The sequence below is a fragment of the Polypterus senegalus genome, chromosome 11, assembly GCF_016835505.1.
Source record: "Polypterus senegalus isolate Bchr_013 chromosome 11, ASM1683550v1, whole genome shotgun sequence".
Lineage (NCBI taxonomy): Eukaryota > Metazoa > Chordata > Cladistia > Polypteriformes > Polypteridae > Polypterus > Polypterus senegalus.
The window spans coordinates 36,175,144-36,189,030 of NC_053164.1; the positions used below are offsets into that span (position 1 = coordinate 36,175,144).

Consider the following 13,887-nt stretch of genomic DNA (forward strand, 5'->3'; position numbering starts at 1 on the left):
AGCATAACGCTGTTGGCGCGGCAGTATTTTCTGCACACGGGTCTTTTGTAGTGAGAAGTGAGGTGCATACAAGCGCTGAAACATTTAAAAGTGCATACATGTGCCATCTAGTGGCTGTGGTTGAGAGTGAGCAGAGTGGACAGCTCCACACAAACACACACACACACACACACTCACACAGGTTTTTCATTTATATACTGTAGGTCAATAATTAACTAAAATGAAAGGTCAGCATGATATCATAAATTAGGAAAACTGGGATAGCTTTGTTTTTTTTTTCAGTTGTCCAACTTGAACTTTGTAGTTGGTAGTGTATTCAGGTGGAATTTCCAACTTGGCAACTCTGCCCAAGAACACGTGAATTCAGCAAATGACAGAGTTAGACAGCAATCTGAAAAATTCCATAATGTGTCAGAGTGAAATTCAAAGTAATGAAATACTTAAAAAAAAATCCACTTTAAAATATTAAAAATGTAATGAGCATTTGAAAATATTCAAAATTCAGATAATAACATAATAAGACTCCTTACAAGAACCCTCAGGTCATGCAAGAAATGTGATTTAATCCAAATTAGATCTTTGACTGGACAATCTATCTGCTTTGTACCTTAATCACTACAAGTGCAGATTTGTAAGTGTGCTTTCAGATCTAGACATCCCTCAGCAGTCTACACAAGGATTATTACTCAACTAGTATTTTGCTCAACTAATGGCTTCTCTTATTCTGTGCAAAATACTCATATCTATGTTCATGGAAATCATCTTCAAAACGAATTGCTACCATTACCCATCGTAAACATTCTTTAGGGTAAAGTTTATACCAGACTTAACTGTGTACTCAAGGCAAACAGTACCACTTCAGTTTTATCAACCCCTAAACTTTGCACATCAAACAGGATTTGAGGTCATGTGCACACTTTTGGCCATGAGAGCATGTAACTTTCAGATTTTCCATTAGCACCTTGGCAGCCCCTCTGTAAATCCTTCCCTTTGATCGGTCATCCAGTTTAAATGTGATCAACATGTTACAAAACCTTTCACTTCTTAATAACTATATTCACTTTGTTGCATGAGACTCTTTTATACTCATTGCCAGAACAATGTTTCTGTAATGACTTTTAAACCAGGGTTAATCTGAACAGTACATTGTGTTATTACTTCTTCTTCTAGCTTTTCTTTTTTTTTTTTATTTGAAATGCGCCCAAATGAATTAAATTACTGGAAATTACCATTTTTGTGAAATGGTGTGAACTACCTAATACAGTTTAATATAGGCGGACAATGAATGAGCTTGGTGACTGGGTACACCTGAGCCAAATATGTATGAACAGACAAACAGACAGATAAGATTATTAATCCCAAGGGGAAATTCAGTACTCCAGCAGCAGTATACTGATAAAAAAACAATATTAAAGAGTGATAAAAATGCAGTTAAAACAAACAATAACTTTGTATAATGTTAACGTTTACCCCCCAGGTGGAATTGAAGAGTCACATAGTGTGGGGGAGGAATGATCTCCTCAGTCTGTCAGTGGAGCAGGACGGTGACAGCAGTCTGTCACTGAAGCTGCTCCTCTGTCTGGAGATGATTCTGTTCAGTGGATGCAGTAGATTCTCCATGAATGACAGGAGCCTGCTCAGTGCCCGTCGCTCTGCCACAGATGTCAAACTGTCCAGCTCCATGCCTACAATGGAGCCTGCCTTCCTCACCAGTAATGTCCAGGCATGAGGCGTCCTTCTTCTTTATGCTGCCTCCCCAGCACACCACCGCATAGAAGTGGGCACTCGCCACAACCGTCTGGTAGAACATCTGCAGCATCTTATTGCAGATGTTGAAGGACGCCAGCCTTCTAAGGAGTATAGTCGGCTCTGTCCTCTCTTGCACAGAGCATCAGTATTAGCAGTCTAGTCCAATTTATCATCCAGCTGCACTCCCAGGTATTTATATGTCTGTACCATCCACACACAGTCGCCTCTGATAATCACGGGGTCCAGGAGGTGCCTGGGTCTCCGGATTGCTGATGTAAGAAGGCTGATATGAACTTAATGAAGTTTTTATTTTCAATTAATTTGTTTTTTCCAGTAAATAACAGAATGACCTAGAGAAGAAATGTTCCTTGATATAGTCTACCAGTATGATGAAAAATAGAGGCAACATAAAAAAATAGATTTATAAGTTTGTATGACCTTTACCTATATATACAGATAGTATATTATGGACACGTTCCAGGTGTGTCTTTAGAAACTGAACCAATAAATCAATAAATGAAAGGTCAGTGTTACAGCTAGCAGACATTGTCATTAACAGATCTGATAAGTCAAAAGGGGTTTCAATATTTCATGACCAAAACTTGGGTTATTTTGGCCATAGAACAGTGGACCAGTTCTGTCTCATTGTATAGATGTTTTAAAAGCTTGCCAGTCCTGGCCATCTGTTTTGTTGAACTGAAGATTTATAAATATCTCTGATGCACACGTCAATAGCCATGTGTGGTGAGCCTGGGTTCTGAATAAGCATCTCCAAATTTAAAAGATTAGTCTTTTTCCAGAATGGGTTGCCTTTTGGTTAGAAAGGAGGGAAGAGACATCCGTTTCTGGTAAATAAATTAATGTAAGTCAGGGTTTTGCTTATGAGTGGGTGTGAATTGGCATGGTACTGCCTGTTTTGTGAATCGTGTACTAGACAAAGATGGTAAGACGGATGGAATCCAAATCCTCAGACCAAGCTTTTGCTCTGCCATCAGAGTAATAAACTGCCATTCATAGATATACTCATGCATTCTGGATCACAAACGACAGAATGAGATTCCAAGTACAAGCAGCCAAAATGAAGCTCCAGAACAGGAGCTCATTCTCTAAGAGAGATTAAAGGGTTTGAAATAATAAGAGGACCTTAGAACAGAACCTAAAACTTTGCTCCAGACTGAAGCGGATGACCATTGCGAGGCTCCCTTAAGAAATGAAGAAGATAACATCCAGACTCATGACTGGGTGTACATGAGCATTCCTGAAAAACACCTAGTTATATGGTGATCTGATGTACCCAGCTATTGCCACCATAATGTTACCAGCACAATCAAATAGATATGGAGTTAGTAATGTAACTTGGGAGTATTTTGGACTTGAATGGATCCAGAATAGGCTGAAAGCTCTAGCAAACCAAATCACTAAAAGGGATTTCTCCTCTGTAGGGAGGCAAGTGTATTGTAGTTTCCAATTCTAACTTAAGCGTCCATCACACAACACAACTTTTCCAGAGATTCAGGTCAGTCATTGCATGCTCCAGTTGTGAGCTCTGACATCTCCAGTGACTCAGTCCCAGAATCAGTGTGCGACAGGTCTAGTTAGTCTTAAGAAGTCAGGGGGACAGTTGACGACCAATGAGTGCTCACCCAATGCATAAAACGTGTCCTGTGAAAAGGAGGAATGCAGCTGCTTTGGACTGCACAAACAGAACAGAGTCTTGTCTCTTTGATGGTTTGTGCTTGTTGTGTGCCATGACAAAATGAAAAAGGTCAAATAAAAGGGACAAGAGTGCAACTGTTCTTGCCCTACCTGGAAAGCCTTCCTACTGCACCGGTGCTGTGAGGCAGCACATTCAGCCTGCTTGAAATGCATATACTTTGGAAATGTTCAAATGTACTGAAAAGTCTGTGCAGAGTTGCTGCTGAATCCAAGCAAAACAAGCCTGAAACATTTTTTAACCAAACTTCTCAATAAACATGAAAATGTTCTTGATCATAAAGAAACGTAATAATTCTAATTTGTTTCTTCCCGGTGGAAATTGATTGCCTTGCAATAATCTGATAGCCCATGAAGCTTTACAACCACAGATTTTTAAAGCAGAGACTAATGACTGCATATCAAATATGACTCACTGACAACTAATTTTAAGGTATATGAAAATTTGGCTAGTAAGGCAAACTAGCAGCTCACACACCCATTCGCATTCTTTTGCTCCTGCCTTGGTCCCAATGGTGTTAAAATACTGTGGCTTCTTAGTACTTTATAATGGTGTGCTGCCGCTGTCAACAGCGTATGTGTAGGTGGCAGTAAGATGGCCAGACCTGTCCAGATGTACTAGTGATTTCCATTTAAAGCCATTTACAGTTGGACACAGTAGGTACAGCTTGGGTTCAGAAGGAAAGGCAAGCTTGAAAAACGGTACAGCTTGGTGCCAAAAACAGCATCTGACCTAGCTTGGTGGGGCCAGATAAAAGTGCTGTTGCCACCGCTTCATATTAAGCTTGGTTTAAGGAAAAAGAATATCAAAACCCTATGGAGCCAGTTTTACGTATTTTTGCCAAATGTTTGTAGGTTCATCTGAGGAAGAGGGACCTTATCTTAGGAATCGGATTTCTGATGCAGAATCTGATGGTGTAATTTACTGACCTAGAACGAGAGGCTTGAGTATCATTCAGCGAAGTGATTTATACAATTTTAGGTAACAGTAAAAATGTAAATTATAAAGAAATTGTGAAAAAGTATTAGTTAAATTCAAGGAATGTGATTGCAGTAGGAGTCCTAAAGATCACTTGTTGGATTTGTATTTGGAATTTTTCCTGGGAAATCTTGCAGTGGATATTAAAGACATAGAAAGAAGGTACTAGGGATGCTGGGATGTCAGTATGATGGCAGACTACTGCTCGATGACTCATAGGGTTGTGCCAGAAAAAGTGTACAAACGACGGACCACCAAATGAAATTTTGGATCAACAAAAATAAGTCACCAAAACTAACGAAGTTATATGAAAGACACTGAATAAGTATTGTTTCCTTTACATATATGTTTAAAATATTAGACTAAATATTTTTATGTTAAACTGATTCAGAACAATATTGTAAACATGAATAAATTCTGTAACATAGTAATTAATTGTATAGAATATACAGTATGAGATTATGTGGCAAAAAAAACTACATCAGGAAATACCATAAATGCAAAGTCACCGTTTTAGTCTGAGATTAATGACAGATAATAACGCAAAATGTTACACTGAAAAAGGATGAATAATTGGAAACAGGGAACTGCTGTAAAAGTGGTTATACAAAGAAAACGTTATTGAATTTCCAGTCTTGCAGAACACAAACCAACAAATGTTCATTTTTGAAATAAAATATTTTAAAATGAAACTGACGTAGAGATAACTTTGACAAAAACGGTGATTTTTTTGCATTAAAAATATGAGAACTGATATCAAAATATAAAGGTGCTTACGCCAACAGGATCACGTGTTAATTTCTATTGCTAGGATTTACATAATTTAAAAACTTGGCAACCCAAAATAAGAAAAAAATATAAAATTAAGACATTGAGAGTTCAGAGTTATTTAACTTACATTTTCATCCATTTATCTGATTCATTTGTAAAAAAAAAAATACCGATTGACAGTTTCCTGGGCTTTTATTCCGACGCTGACGCAGTATCACATCACGAGAAAGTGAACTGCTCCAAAACTGATCGTACAGCGCTTGCTTTCCCTATAATTAAATATCAGCATCGTGCGAAGAGGATTCGCAGAGAGAACTGCCGGTACCTAGCCTAATCTAGAATTACAATAGTAAATTGCTTGCGTTGCGCCACTCGGGAAAAATCATACAAGCCCTGGAGAACGAAATGCCTACTCTCAGACAAAACCGATCATCTAAAGAAAGCAACCCATCTAGTTCCACTCGGAAGTGATGGATTATGAAACCTCTCCAGGAGCCCCACAGTTGCTCGACTCAGACCAACCCGCCCCTGTGCCCTCGTTTATCTACCTATTTCAACATTCATTCTTTTGGCAGTCTGTCCACCTGTAACTGCGCTATCTCTACTGTATCAGGCGTTTTTGGTCACTCCCATGTACATCTGCGATCCTGCTCACCTATTGATTGGTCTCTCAAGGCTACTGTCCTCCACGCCGTTACCCTTGTATCTGTCCACCAGACCGTCTCTCCAATGGTTCACCTACACTACTGCCCATTCACGCTTGTCCATCTCGCGGCCTGCCTGTCATTCAGTCCACCACCAGCATTCGCCCCTCAACTGCCTGGGCGCATGCGTCTCCATCTGTCTGCCTACCTTCACTTCCATGCTCTCGATCCCGCATGGCCCGCTGCGCTCTCGGTTACCGCTTCACAAACGAAGCATCTCTATCGCAATCAGTGGTACGCTTTTTAAGAACGAGGTCAGACAGAATGCCTGCCTGCCATTGTTCCCCCCAGTCAGTACCGCTGGCCGTCCCACTCTAAGCACCCCAGGTAGGAGCAGGACACGAAAATCCTGCCGATATCATCGACGCCTCCTTACCTGAGACCGTAGTGCTAAGCGCTTCGGACTGCTCCCAAACGCGTGTTGGAGACCACAGAACAGCTTTGACTTCTTACATCGTGATCACATTGACATACACCGTTCACATGCAATCTTACTGCGCAGGCGCCACCGGATGAGATTATGAAAACAGAAGCGAAAAAAAGCACATGTGCTACGCCCACCGCTAACTCGTGCGTCATTCGCGGCAGAAATGCAACATTGAGTATTTCTACACCGCCCTCTAGCGATGCATGGCAACTCCAGCAAACAAATCGTTTTGTCTTTTTGTGTTTTCTGGACGTTGTAACTATGAGAGCAGCGGCAAGTTGGCTTAACGGAGAGCTATTTGCTAGACTCGGCAGAAGCGGCCAGATGAACACGATGTACGCAGGAAATGCCTTCGTAAGCCAGCATGACTCAGCAGTCAAAGGGTAGAACGTATGTACTGTGAAAAGAGCGAAATCAGTGCGTCAAGATTGGAGTAACATTTTTCTTTTCACTTAAAATTTGACAAGCTTTGAAATTTTGACAAAGTATGTATTCATTTATTCCTATTATTCCAATGTTAGCTTGCGCTGTGGGGCAGATCCTATGCTGAAGGCTTCGAGCGACAACACTAAACCTAGACAGGGCATTTCTCCATCACAGAGTACGTTTACTTCTAATATGGACAGCATACAATCGCTAATTAACCTAACACAAATAAGTTTTGAGTTGAGGGAGAAAAAACAAATACAAGCAAGGAAAACTTGGAAACACCTGAACGTGCAAGATCAACACACGGGGGACCGCGCAAAGTAGGGGTGGATTCATATAGAGCCTGGGGTCCTGGCTATCTTAAGATACCCGACTTGGGATTGAAGTCAGTTGGACTAAGTTCTTTAACGGCAGTTTTATTGCTTAATTGGAAAACATAAAACTATCGTTACTTTACGAATGTCCTTGTCATTTCCTACAGGGATGGACTGGTCATTGCGATTAATGGGATACATTCCGTTCTCCGCTGAGCTCTCTCTCACACTGCTTGCGTTGTCGAGCTACAAGCGAGCGAGAGCGAGGGAGAGGTGGTGCGAGTGGTCCACGCCGCATCCTCAGTGCACCTATCCAATCAGACGGCCGTACTCGTTCTTGGCCGCCCTGCACTGTTTAGCAAAGCAAGAAAGAAAAATGTGGTTGATCGAAGTGAAAGCGTACTCAAGTTAACGTGTTTACATTCACACACACACACACACAGACAGACACACATACATACGTCCAAGAATGGTACTGTACTTGGGTTCAGGGAAGTCTAAAACATCGAGATTCATCAAAATCTCGAAATTGAATTTTTGGAGGATTCCAATGCTTTCCGGATGCTTTGTATACGAGAAAGTAAAAAAAAAAGTGTGAGAGCCAAGTAAAGTGGAAACTCTTTTTTGTTTTTGTTTTTAATTTGAAAAAGCAAATTTGCAATTTATGTCCAGGGGAATGTTTCAAGGTCAGCGTGTAATTGACAATAAAATAAAATACATTCTTGTGCACCTCTTTAAAACAGCTGATCATTATATATAATACGCTACCGTGGCTGTTCGTGTGTCTGTCCAGGATTTTAAATCACCTGCAGCTCGCAAACCGTTTGAACTATTGACCTGAAGTTTGGTACACATATACTATGCGACGTCTACTATCCGCTTTCGGGGTGATGATTGACCTCCAAGGTTATTCCTCTTTTTATTATTATTTTTATTTTATTGTAGAATCAACTATCGGCAGCGGTCAGTTTTGGTAAATTCAAGTCCTTTGAGAATCTTACCGTTGTTATTCGTGGAGTTTCTCAGTTTCTAGTATTATCCGTTCCGTGTATAGACCTCCTAAATACATTGCGTCTTTCTTTGAGGAATTCTCAGACTTAGTGTCAATTGTAATTACGAACTATGACACACACCTAATAGTCGGCGACTTTAACTTTCATATCGATAATTGGTGTGACCCGAAAGTAAAAAAATTCATGAACCTCTTGGACTCTTTTAATTTGATCCAGCACATTAGTCAGCCTACGCATAAAGCAGGTCATACGTTAGACTTAAAGGACTAAAAGTTAATTTGAAGCAGATCATTGATATTTCCAGACCATTTTCTGTTACTATTTAATATAGAAATAATGACAGAAAATATTCACAAGAAGCATATTGTTAAAAAACGGTTCTTTGATTCATGAGCAGCTTCAAAATTTACAAACATTCTAAGCAACCAGTCCGTTTGTAGTGCTTACTACAATAGTTATAATAATGTAAATAGTAAGGTGAAAATTTAAATACTGAGGTGAGAGCTGCTGCTGACTTAGTCGCACCTGAAAATCTTTGGAACTGTTATACTTTAGAAGACCCAAAGAGTGTCTGATCTTAAGAGAACATGCTGGAGAGCTGAGCGTAAATGGAGAAAAACTAAACTGACTGTCCATTATGAAATACTGAAGGTTAAAATAACAGCATACAACACAGTCTGTCTTGAGAGGCGCTGTTATTTCTCTAGAATTATAAATAACAATGCTAGTAATCCCAGAGTCTTATTCTCTATGATTGATTGTCTGGTAAAGCCAGGTCACTCAATGGAATGCCTCAAAAAAAATCTTCCACTGAAACTTGTGAGGCTTTTTCTGTATTTTTTAATAAAAAAATTAATGATATTAGAAAAAATATAGTACATCTCCCCAATACTGAACCACTTAAATGCCGGTACTCCATTTTAAACAAATTAAATTCTTTCACCAGGATAGATTTACCTGATTTATATAAAATGGTTTCTCAACTGAGACCCTCCACCTGCATCCTCGACCCAATACCAACAAGATTTTTCAAAGAAGTATCGGGCATACTAATTGATAGTATTCTTGACATAGTAAACTCGTAATTAGATATGGGGGTCTTCCCAGACTGTCTTAAGAATGCTGTAGTTAAACCCCTGCTTAAGAAAAATAATCTTGACTCCTCTGCTTTTGAAAATTTTAGACCTATACCTGTCTTTCTTAAGTAAAATTCTAGAGAAGGCAGTCATTATGCAGCTTAATGACCATCTCAATAAACATACTATTCTTGATAAGTTTCAGTCGGGTTACAGAACAAATCACAGTACAGAAACTGCACTCATTAAAGTAGTAAATGACTTGCGGGTAAATGCAGACAGAGGCCGTTTATCTGTTCTCATCCTCTTAGATCTGAGTGCCACATTTAATACCATTGATCACAATATTCTTAGAAATCGCCTTAGTCAATAGGTGGGCCTCTTTGGCAGTGTCCTAAATTGGTTTGAATCCTACCTGGCAGGCAAAAAATTCTTTGTAAGTTGTGGTAATTATACTTCAAAGACCCATGATATTCTATATGGTGTTCCACAAGGCTCTATCCTGGGTGTGCTGCTCTTTTTGATTTACATGCTTCCATTAGGTCAGATTATCTCGGGGCACAATGTGAGCTACCATAGCTATGCTGATGACACACAGCTGTACTTATCAATAGCGCCTGATGACCCCAACTCTCTTGATTCACTGACACAATGTTTTACTTGTGTTTCTGAATGGATGAGTAGTAATTTTCTCAAACTAAATAAGGAGAAAACAGAAATTTTAGTGATTGGCAATAATGGATATAATGAGGTTATTAGAAACAAACTTGATACATTAGGATTAAAAGTCAAGTTACCACTTAAGAAATATCACAAAAGTTAGACCTCTTATAACATTGCAAGATGCTGAGAAATTAATTCACGCTTTTGTTTTCAGTTGACTAGATTACTGTAACCGACTCCTCTCAGGACTATACAAAAAAGACATAAATCGATTGCAACTGGTGCAGAATGCAGCTGCTAGGATCTTAACTAGGAAAAGAAAATCTGAGCACATCTTTCCAGTTTTGATGTCACTACATTGGTTACCTTTGTCATTTAGAATTGACTTTAAAATCCTGCTTATAGTTTACAAAGCCTTAAATAATGTCACTCCATCTTATATTTCGGAATGTCTTACACTCCAAATCATAACCTTAGATCTTCAAATGAGTGTCTGCTTAGAATTCCAAGAGTTAAACTTAAAAGAAGTGCTGAGGCGGCCTCCTGCTGTTATGCATCTAAAATCTGGAATAGCTTGCCAATAGGAATTTGCCAGGCTAATACAGTGGAGCGCTTTAAAACACTGCTGAAAACACATTACTTTAACATGGCTTTCTCATAGCTTCATCTTAGTTTAATCCTGATGCTCTGTATATTTAATTAATTATCATTATTATGCATGGTATTCATATTCAAAATCCGTACTAATCCCTACTTTCTCTTCTGCTCTTTTTCCGGTTTTCTGTGGTGGCGATCTGTGCCACCACCACCTCATCAAAGTACTCGATGTCCCTACATTGATGGATTAAAGGCCAGAAGTCCACATGACCGTCATCATAAAGTTCTTCCATGAGAACCCTGAATACCATGAGGACTGATTGAGGTCATTTATTTTAGGTAGAATGCCTAGAGCGGTCTTGTGACCTGGAACCCCTGCAGATTTTATTGTCTGGAGTTTTTTTTTTTCTGTCTTTCCTTACCATTGGACCTTACTTTTATTCTATGTTAAGTAGTGTTCCCTTGTTTTAATTCTTATTTATTTTGTCTTTTTTCTCTTTCTTCATCATGTAAAGCACTTTGAGCTGCATTATTTGTATGAAAATGTGCTATATAAATAAATGTTGTTGTTGTCAGCAGGGCGGCCATGCAGCGTATGCTTATGGGCACCATTCTAATCCCTACCACCTTCGCCTTCACTTCCCCTACCTCTTCATATCTTAAATATTCTTGAGGCAGATTGAAGACTTAAGTGCCAGCTTAAGTGAAAAATGAAAGAGAACGTACTAAGTAATTGCAACACAAACACTGACTTAATCAGTTTTAATGCAAAAAGATGCCGACGAAAGAAGAGAAGAAGTGTGCAACTAGGGTGGAGAAAAGAAGAGCTGTTCAGAAAGGAGCAGGCGCATCAACCTCTGAGCAAACGAATGCTAAACATACAGAGAAAGAGTATGAAAACTAGGAATGCTCAAGTCAAGTGTATTCATTGCACATAATCGTGCAGTGCACCGTTACTGGTATAAATATAATCAACATATTCTTAGTATTCAGTAAAATGTATTAATCAGCATTCACTTTGGTAAAGGGTAAATTGAAAGATTAACAATGTCCAGTGTTAACAAGAGTAATTCAAAGCCAGGACATTTTCTTTGATTTTATTTTCTCCCCTCGTGTATCTAAACTTGTTTATTCTTTATTTTACATGGACACCAAATTTTAAATATGTGGAGCACAGTTATCATTAACTGGAAAGCAGTGAACAGACGTTTAGTTAGACCCCCAGATATTAATTTTTTGCAAGTGCAAATGCCCCTCCTAGCCAAACTTGTACCCAAAAGAGAATATTGGTATCCTCCCAAGCCCCATCCACCACACTGGTATTTATTATAACTGCTTAAATTTGAACAATAAATATATACATAAATGAATAATACATAAACAAAGAAGCACCCATCACAAACTTAACTACAGCTTTTAACGTCAAATACAAATAATGTTTTTAAAATAAAACTTGAAAGTGAATGGTTAGAGTTTCTTCAGTCACTTTGTTGCACATGACAGCAGCACACATCAACATTTTCTGAAGGCAAAGTCATCTCTGGGGTCATCACACGAGGTCTGAGTTGATGCTGATGACAGCCAAGCTGCTTATAGATTGTTGTGCAATGGCTGACCACAAGTATTGTATGTCTTGATGAGCTAAAGGTTTGAAAAACTAGTAATTGGGAGGATTGCAGCATTTTAGATTGCAACCTTTAGATTTGGACTTCAATGGTATATGGCAATGATATATCAACTGATGTGTTTCCTTAATAAATGAAGGCCTAATTAGGGTTAGGGTTATGTCAACAGTGGTCACTTGTGACATGATACAACAACATCAAAAGCAATTTTAATACTACTATTACTACTTCTACTAATAATAGTAAAGATAAAATAAAAATTACTAATATTACTACTGAACGTGCTTAATGAACGTACCTAATGCAGTAAATACAGGGTCAACATGAAATTGAATATGTAGATATCTAATAAATGAACAAGTGAATTTATCATCTACACTTATGAATTTATCTAAACTTCATTTTGTCCTTCAAATGGGAGCAGATAACAATAAAGCATTACCTAAATTAGTAATCTTAGCTATACCAATAAAATGAACTAACAATTGAAGTTGATATGGGCTAATTATACTTTTTTCATGTCAAAGTTGCTTTTCCACAATTCAGCTAATTACTAACTAGTAAGAGCCTGTGTGTTGTTGAAATTTACAAACATTTTCAATGCAACATCACTCATATGTCAGCTAATGTTAGCAGCCTTGAATAACGTGTAGAGGTCCTGAGGTTTTGGGGGTTGCCTGAAGAAGGGGCCTGTGTTGCCTCGAAAGCTTGCATATTGTAATCTTTTTAGTTAGCCAATAAAAGGTGTCATGTTGCCTGATTTCTCATTACATCCATAATGGCTAACATGGTACAACACCCTAGTACTACAGGGGGGTAAGAAATAAGCCAAAGCCATGTGTCAGCTAGGTACTTTAACATTAGATAATAGCTGTTAAACATTCAATGTCAAAACTAATACACATAATGCTACTCCACTGTACTCCAGTAACCTTTAGAATAGTGGCAATGGAAGTAACTGGGAGTTGGTGAAATTTAGATTTCTAAAACACACTTTCAAATGTAGCACAAGCTGCTTCTTCATGCTTTCACTTTTTTTCTTTTCTGTGCTCCTGACTGGTGTTGACTTGAAGTTGTCTCTCTGCTCATTAATGGAAAATTATCACAACAGGTGAACTTCAATGATGTTAATTGGACGATTCGTGAAACAGCACTAACCCCATCTGAGTCAGGCTGCAGTGCTCTAGAGCTCTGTTCCATTGAGGAGGTTGCCGCTTTGCATTATAAGTCAGTGATGTTACGTTATATACCTGGTTACAGTATGGATCCGATTAGGGTTGTGAGGAGAATTATCTGACTCAAGTCAAGTGAATCAAGCAACATTCCAATTGGTTATCCAGTGGAGCTCCTGAATCACGGAGGTTACTGAATCCTAATGACCTCCCCCATAAGTTCTCCAATCACATGCCCACGCGTAGTCCGCAAGAGTATCAGAGAGTTGAGGGACAGAGAAATATCCACACAGCTTGTGCCATATCAGGCTCCAGGGCTCCCACTAAACCAGCTTCCTTTAACTGGACTTTAACTCCTACATATGCTTTTATTTCCAAAATTCAATTTTTTTTTTCTTTCAGTCCAGAAACTGGTAATGATTTTTCCTGAATGAAGAAAGAATGCATGTGTTAGATGCATAAAACTGTCTTGCCTTTATAATATGTTTTTTTGTTTAATATTCTGGTTAGTTAAGACAGTATTTACTTATAAGGGCACAAGTGGACAGCGCGTAAATTGCTGTGCTTTGCTATTCACTGTTGTTGACCCTGAGATCGGCTGCGCTTATCATTGATTCTCAGTATTTAGTTACAATTAAGCAAGTAAACCCACAGA

The 13,887-nt window shown here is 38.8% G+C and overlaps 1 protein-coding gene across 2 annotated transcripts in view; it reads right to left on the bottom strand.

Moving 5' to 3' along the window:
- Window positions 1-6,412, bottom strand: part of slc23a2 (solute carrier family 23 member 2) — a 138,587-nt gene extending 132,175 nt beyond the window's left edge. The window contains exon 1 of one of the 2 annotated variants that reach the window (XM_039768362.1): window positions 6,293-6,412. The gene's annotated coding sequence lies outside the window, so the exon portion shown is untranslated. Of the gene's footprint in view, window positions 1-5,867; window positions 5,936-6,292 lie in introns of those variants that run through there. The other variant, XM_039768363.1, reaches the window with a different exon arrangement.
- Between the last annotated feature and the right edge of the window lie 7,475 nt (window positions 6,413-13,887).